At 46.7% G+C, this 8,186-nt stretch overlaps 1 long non-coding RNA gene across 1 annotated transcript; it reads right to left on the bottom strand.

Annotated features, from left to right (window-relative positions):
* Positions 1-463: 463 nt before the first annotated feature.
* LOC132597832 (uncharacterized) lies at positions 464-6,030 on the bottom strand. The gene is made up of 3 exons (XR_009565199.2): positions 5,747-6,030; positions 1,560-1,646; positions 464-808 (listed from the first exon to the last, which is right to left on the bottom strand). It is a non-coding gene; the product is annotated as an uncharacterized lncRNA (long non-coding RNA).
* Positions 6,031-8,186: the final 2,156 nt, after the last annotated feature.

Here is an 8,186-nt window from a genome sequence, read left to right as displayed (position 1 = left end):
AACCGTGTGATGAGACCACTGAAAACCCTGGGTGACTGGAAGTCTGCCCCAGTAGGGGTTAGGAGAATGAGGCCTTGCATTTATACAGCATTTTAGTGTTGGAAAGCCCTTTCCAAGGGGGAGACGGACCTCAGCAGATCACTGCTTGAGGGTGAGCTCCATCATGGTGGGTGCTTGATGGGCAAGGACATGGCCAAACAGAACTCATCCTCAGGGCTGGTGGCTGAATTATGCATCTGTAGACGGTAACCTTGAACCCAAGGACCGCGGGGCAGAGGCACAGGCAGGAAGAGCTTAGCTGAACCTAAAGAAGAATCTTCTAACCCTGCGCTCTCCAGTTTGGGAGACACTAACTAAATGTAGCCATTGAGCCCTTGAAATGTGGCTAGTCTGGATTTTAAAGACAATTAAAAAAGAAAAAACAAGTGTAAAATATCTCATTAATCATTTTTTATTAGTTCCATATTGAAATGATATTTTTAGATCCATTGGGTTCGATAATATATATTATTAAAATGAATTTTGCCTGTTCCGTTTTAGGTTTTTTCCTGTGGCTTCTAGAAAATTTCGAGCCACACCTGTGGCTTGCAGTACCTTTCTGTTGGGCGGTACTATTCTAACCGCTGCGTTTGTACAACAAGGGAGCAGGCTGTCTGACCAGGTGATGAGTCTCTCACCCCTGGAGATGTTTTAAAAAGCTGTTGTTCATGGAATTCTTATAGTTCGTTGGATAAACTCTGTAATCCCTTTAATTCTGCTTCAGTGTGGTTCCCAACTGTGAGTCTCTGAGGGGCAGTTGTTCCTTAGCCTATAAATAGATGTTACAGGAAAAAAGAGTGATAATCAATTTAATATGGAAAATTCTTGGTTGAAAACAAAGTTAAGTGCCTCTATTCCAGGACTTCTCAGAACCTTCTAGATTAAATATACACCGTGGACACTTTAGGCAGCATTCCCCTTATTAAGTGAACTTTATGTTAAGTTCATTCCTTGAGCATTGCTGTCCTCCAGTTCGCCAAAGAACATGGATTCTGTTGTCAGATAGCACTGAGTACAAATTCTGGCTCAAATCCTAAGTGACCTTGGATATGTTATTTCACCTTCATCAATTGTAAAATGAGGGGAAGAATATTCACCTCTCAGTATAGCTTTGAGGATTACACTGAAAAAACATAGAAAATGCAGTGTCACGCCTGATGCGTAGTAGGTGTTCAGCAAATGGTAACTAATTAACTAAAGCCCGGAAAGGGAAGTGGCTTTGCCAAGTTCACAGAAGAAATGACACTGCCAGAACTTGAACCTCCTTCTCTGGGTCCTTCTGGTTCACCTCACCTCTCTTTACCGATCACCAGCAAAAAAGAAACCCAGTTCATGAAAAGAGATAGGAAGTTTCCTCAAACCTGGTATGATTTTATAGGTCAAGTCGGTTTTAAACGGGAGACAACTATTTCTTTCTGTCCCTCCTGCCTTGTCCCCTCTGTGCCAATCCCGGCCAAAGGAAGCGGCAGCCAGGCCTGGCGGGCTCCCCATCCCTCCCCTTCTGCTCCCGGTTCCTGTACCTGTGGTTCTTGGAGCCCCCAGCAGATGGGCTGCCCTTATCACCGGCTCCAAGCCAGAGGAGGAATCCTCAGGTCACACGCGGCTCCCTGGAGGGAGGGAGACCTTGTAAGTAAACACAGCCCCAGCGGAGGAAGGGGGGAGGGTCGATGGAAAAGAATCCTTGACATTTTCGTAACTGGATCAGGATTAAAGGCCACCAGGCATAGCTCTTATTGGCCGTTTTGGGAAGAATCGCCAATCCGGGCAGCTCCCCTGGATTCAAGGCAGCCTTTAAATAGCCCTGGGAGCTGGGGCATTCCCAGTGTGCTGCTGCCTTGATCCAGGCCTAATCCCTTGCCCAGGACTGACCTTTCACAGTTTACAGAGCACTTTATCTCCTGGCTCAGGGGAGTCTCACAGAGCTCTCCGGAGAGAAGGGAGTTTATCATCAACCCCACTTTATAAATGAGGAAACTGAGGCTTGGATTGCGAATGACTCCCTCCTGGCTACACAGCTGGTGGTGGTCGAGTCTGGGCTGAGATCCACGTCCATTCTGGTGCCAAATCCAGAGGTCTGCCCATCACACCGGTGTCCTTGATTAAGGGTCTTCCTTTGTGCCCAGGATCTGTACCCCATTCCCCCCACCCCATACCAGAACCCACATTCCAGGGAGGAGTGAAGGTTTGAATGGGTGAATCTCAACATAATTCAGTGAATAAAGCCAGTTCAAAAACAGTCATACTGTATCATTCCATTTATATAGAACTCTAGAAAATGCAGGCTGATCTACAGGGATAGAAAGCAGATGAGTAGTTGTTTGGAGAAGGGAGACAGGAGGAAAGAATGCAAGGGGACACGAGGACATTTTGAAGTGATGGGTATGTACACTGCCTCGGTGGTGGTGATCGTTTCCCAGGTCTGTACACAGCGAATTGTGCTCTTAAATTCAAACAGCTTATTGCACTCAGTGATACCTCCAATAAAGCTATTAAAAAAAGAGAAAGATAAGAGGGGAAAAAGAAAGAAGGAGGTCGGCAGGCATATAATTAAAGAACTCTGTGAGAAGTCTTAAATGGGGACAGAGAGTTCCCTGGGCACATGGGGGAGAAGAGAGAGAATCTTTCCCGAGTTGGAGAGATCAGGAAAGAGTTCTTGGAACAGGTGTCTGATGCGGCTCTAGGTATGGATGGGGAGGTGTGAGGTTAAGGAAGACGAAGGTAGAAGATACAGGGAGTTTGTTTGGGGAATAGAGAGTAGCGGACTATTCCCTTCCCACTGCCCACTTTCTTCCCGATCTTTGAAGGCCTGAGGTTAAAACTAACAGCTGCAATTTTCTCTTTCCTTCAGAAATTGAGACACAGGCCCTACTTGGCAGGCAGCTGGTTTTGCTAATAAGATTCCTGCCTTTCTCCCTCCTCCTCTGTGCAGCTCATCCCTTTAAGTCTGGCTGGGCCCCTGCCCTCTCCAATTTCCTCTCTCAGCTGAACTGCCAAATGCTTGCTGGGTGAACCACTGCCAACCCCAGTGCCCAGGGCCCTGGGCACCCTCATTTCAGCCCTTTCAAAATCCCACAAAAAGGAGGAGGTTTGGGGGATTCATGTGGGCGTGTGATGGGATTCTAGGTCCAAAATGAAATATCTTTTCTTCTCTTCAATACCCTTTGGCTTAGTAATAGACATGCTGGAGAATTTTGAATAATGAGTGTATTAGAATATATTGTCAAAAAGCAGCAGGAAATTCAAGAATTGTTACAATGTCATGCACTGACTAGTTGGCTAATTTGCTCCAAAAATAATCACTGCTCTTACAGTTTGTAAAACATTAACTTCGTTTTGTACGATCCATTATTCATTCATAAGGGACTCTTCCAGCGACATGTGAAACCCACATACAAAATTGTGGGTCAGTGCTTGCTTTTCAATTTCCTTGGCATGTCTGCTGATTTTAAACTGCTCCTTTTCAAAAGTTTCCTTATTAATTAAACGAGTCAGCCATATCCCCTGCTTCTAATTCAGCTCTCAAATGTAAGCTTGGTTCTGGAGTCAGCTTTCTAACCTTGGCTTAAGGGACATTAGTCACCGGGAGCAAAATGTGGCATCTGAACAGCTGTTTTGAGCATTCAGAGTCCAGGGCCTACAGGTTTGGAGAAGGTCAGGTAAGGGAACAAGTATTTATTTACTGAATACCTACCCTGTGCCAGGCACCTATAAAGCATAGCTCTTTTAATTCTCTGAACGGCCCATTAGTGTGTTCACACAGCTCATAAACGGTGGAGCTGGGACTAGAACGCAAACAATTTGATTCTAGAGCTTATACTATTGACCACTGTCCTATACATTCCTCGTTTAACCCTCCCAACCCCAGGACATTATTATCGACCATTATTATCAGACCTGTTTTCCAGATGAGAAACTAGAAGCTCAGAAAGGTAATTTTCCCAACATAAACTAAATGCAGATCCATTTGAATTCTGTGGTCCTGGGCAAGTAAGTCACTTCACCTGTCCATCCATCCATCACCCATCCGTTCATTAATTCAACAGAATTAATGGCAAGTGCTTATTGTGTCCCAGGGACTTCCTGGTCCCTAGAGATGAAAAGATGTATAAAATATGGCCCCTGCTCTTCAAGAACTCAAAAATCCAGTGAGGAAAGAAAACACCTAAACCACAATAAGAAAAAGGATCGTCGGATGAGAGGTGCTGTAAGAGGTATCTAAAAAGAGCTACAGGAACTTAGAGGAAAAAGCAGCGAATTGCTTGGTGAAGTAAAAGCAAGGAAGGCTCTAGAAAGGAGAGGACATTGCACCAATAACTATATGCTCCCCAGGTGGAGAAAAGGAGGGGTAGTCCAGGCAGAGAGAGCATCAAAGGCCACACATGATGCAGTGTCAGAACAGCTCAGAGGGTGAGTGCCTAACACCAGCTTTCAGTGCCGTAACCCTAACCCTAACCCTAACCCACAGCAACTCTGTGAAGCAGGTTCTATTCAGACCACTTTATAGAAGAGGAAACCCAGGCACACAGTGGTCTTGCCTATGTGCCTAGGATCACACAGTAACTTGCCCATGATCTCACAGCTAGTAAGGAATCGAGTTGGAATTAACCCTACCCAAGGCAGCATAGCTTCAGAGCCCACACTCTCAGCCACTCTGCTCTCAGTGTTTCAGGGGTGCATGGCAGTCAAGCAGACTGGCCACACAAGCAGGAATTAGACCCAAAGGGTCTCCCTTTCTTCACAAGGCCTTAGATGTTGTTGGGCCTCATGTAATCCATAAAAGTAATAATGCCATGGTGTCTTGTGTGTGTGTGTGTGTGTGTGTGTGTGTGTGTGTGTGTTGGGGAGGGGCATCCACCTTTCTATATAATGAGGCTGTAGAGAGATATCGTACATCAACTTTATTTGCTTTTGACTGGAACTCTATCTGCTTGCTGTAGGAATACTGGGCATCTTACACCCAGCCACATTCCCTTGGCTTCAGGGTCAGTATTCAAATCCTTGTTTCTTTTCTGCATCCCTCACCAGATTAGAGAGCCCCTGAGGACCGAGCTCCTGTACCATCCCCCAGTACCCTGCACAGTGTCTGACACACAGTAGTTACTCAATAAATATTTGAATGAACAACTATTTGTTGAATGAACTCTGGGTATTTGTCTAATAATTTATGTAGAGAGTAAAATTACTTATGAGTTAACAAATCTAGTTTGGTCAATAAAATCTTGCACCCTGTACAATCAATGGCGTAGGAGGGAATAACCTAAGGGTCTTTTGAAGAGGAACAATGTAGGGATTATTGGCCTGGATCAGTGGCTTGCAAAAGGAAGTAGCAAAGCTATACTCAGAAAAAGCTTGCCATCCGGGGTTTTGGTTCAGGGGATCTGAGATGGTGTGCACTTCCCAGGTGATCCTGAGATGAGCAGGTCAGCATCTGGGTATGGCAAGTATGGCCCCCTTCTTGTTCTAATTTTTTTCTCTTTTTCCATCTCATTTAGCTTGTGCTTGACACTTTGAGTGATGGGAGCTTACCACCTCACAAGGCAGGCTGCCCAACCCATCGCGAGAACGGCAATACTAACGACAAAGATGCCAATACAGTCACCATATATGGAGCTTTTCTTTTGGATCAGAGGCACTGGATAGATGTTACTGATTCCAGAGGCTAAGCATTATTTATCCCCCTTTTACAGCGAAAGAAACCGAAACTCACAGGTTTAGTGGCGTACTCAGCGTCTCAGAGGTGGTGAGAGAGGGGCCGGGATTCCAGCCACCCCGAGGGAGGGGCCGGTGGACCCACGTGCTTCCCGGGCCGCAGCAGGTCCCCGGAGCAGGGGCGGGGGTGAGTCTTGGGAGGAGGGAGGGAGCCGGGCCGCCACGTCGCCGGCCCTGCGCAGGCTGCACACTCCGCTCCGCCCACAGCCCTCCCGGGCCTCCCCATAGAAGGTAATCCCGGGCAGGATCCCACGAGCGCTGGCGGGGCCTGGCGTCCTGCTGGTTTCAGTTTCTGAAGGGCCTGGCCCTGAGCAAACTGGGAGGCTGGGAGGAGGGTTTGGAAGCCTTCCCAACAGATAGCAGATTAACTCCCTGCTGCCTGGGAGCCACCCGCGTGGGAACGAGCTGGGTTACCAGCGCGCGGCCTCCCTGGTGGGTGACAGTCCCTGCGGGCGGGCTGGGCACCCCCGGCTGCCCAGAGCCACCTGAAGGTGGCTCAAGGTTCCAGGTCCAGTCAGGCTCTGGCCAGGACAGCCAGGCTGGGAGACTAGGCGGCTGCCCCAGGCCCACCCTCCAAATATGGAACCATCTTCCTGCTTCAGCCTGGCTTGTCCCTCCCTCCCTAGGGCGTTGGTGTTACACAGTGTTAGCAAAATGCTTAGAATGTTTGTTTTCTTTCTGAGAAAGAGGCTGAGGGACATTGCCAAGACCAACATGAACTCAAACCCAGGGCATTCTCTGTCAGACATTCTTCTGGACAGACAGACCTGGGTCTGAGTACCACTTCTGCCACTTCCTAGCCAGTGACCTTTGTGTAAATTTCTTCATCTCTCTGAGCGTTGCTGTCCTCATCTATAAAATGGGGATAGTTATAGCTATCTCTAAGATATGTTCTGAGGAGTAGATCAGATAGAGATGACACATATTAAGTATTGAGTGCCCTCAATCAACATCAATTAACATTATTATTATATTGTTATTACCAATGACTAATAATGACATTCAGGATTATTACTAATGCTACTGTGAGCATAGGTGTAAAAGAATAGGCTCAATTAAAAGTTTTTTACTGAGGGAAATAGTTTTATGAGATGTAAATAAAGAAAGAGGAATAACTCTGGACTGGAAAGTATATACACATGACCTCACGTAATATTCAAACAGCTTCACAAAGCAAGTGTTATACAGGTGGGAGAGTTGAGGCTCCTGGAGGTTAAGTAACTTGCCCACGTCACACACTGAATTAGTACCTGGTGTCCTGGCCTCCCTCCTTCTGGGTGCCCTTAAACCCCAGCTAGTCCATACCTGCCAGCCTCAGCAGAGGTACCTCCATCTACAGGGAATGCCTTCTCTTCCCCCAGGCTCACCAATTTGGAGGAAAAGGAGTGAGCTCTGGAAAGTGGATAAAGGTCACTTCCTCCAGGCAGCTTTCCTAATTCTCTCCCTCTTCCCCTTGTAGAACAAACCCTCCCTCTTTTGTTCTCCTGGTGCCTGTAGCAGTGACTGCACACGCTTGTGGACTGTGTCTCTTCTCCAGGGAGTGTGCTTCTCTGAGGCAGACACAGTACACTTTTTTCACGTTGGGAGGGTCAGTATGGTGTTGTAATTAAGTACAGGCTTAGAAGCCCAACTGCCCAGGCTCAAACCCTGGCTCAAATCTTGGCTTTACCACTTGCTGGCTGTAGGGCTTGAATAAGTAACTTCAGTTCTCTCTGCCTCACTTCCCTTATAAAATGGAAATTAACAATAAGATCAGCCTCATGGCCTTGCTGTAGGATTGAATGAACATCTAGATCTGTGTAGATCTAAATATACCACTGCGAATCTCTTGAGTGACAGATGTCTATTGAATGAAGACGGGATTGCTGAGGTCCTGAATTTTGCTTGTTAACAGAAAGTGAACCATAAAATGAATGTCACTGAGCATGGGGTAAGTGTCGAGGGACCTAAGACCTGGTCCTGAATCTGTCTGTAACTTAATGTGTGGACTTGGGCCTGCCTGGGTCTTCCTCACTCTCTCCAACTGAAAGAGAAGTTTGGCTCCCACAGCTGGATGGTCTTTGCAAAGTAATATTCAGTGGTATTAATTCTTTGCCTGTAGGGCTTTTACTGGGGTAATGTTCCACGTTAGAGGTCATACCCAGAAATAAATGACTGGCTCACCATTGGAAGCACAAACCTCAACCACTGGTAGGTGATTGTGTTAACCATGGTTATGGCCAGCTTTTACTGAGCACATTTTAGCGCTGGGCCTTGGGCCTTGTGCCATCATTATCCTGTTTATTTTTCTCAATAACCCTATAAAGAGGTATTACTGTGATCCTGTGTTACAGCTGAGAAAACAGAGGCTCAGAGGTTGGAAGTAGTTGGACAGGGAGTAGAGTCCTGTTTGTCAGATTCCAATTCCCTACTGCCTGTAAGAATCTTCCCTAGAGCCT

This window comes from Globicephala melas, chromosome 1, assembly GCF_963455315.2.
Source record: "Globicephala melas chromosome 1, mGloMel1.2, whole genome shotgun sequence".
Classification (NCBI taxonomy): domain Eukaryota; kingdom Metazoa; phylum Chordata; class Mammalia; order Artiodactyla; family Delphinidae; genus Globicephala; species Globicephala melas.
The sequence above is the reverse complement of the archived record's forward strand: the minus strand, read 5'-3'. Positions and strand labels throughout refer to the sequence as shown.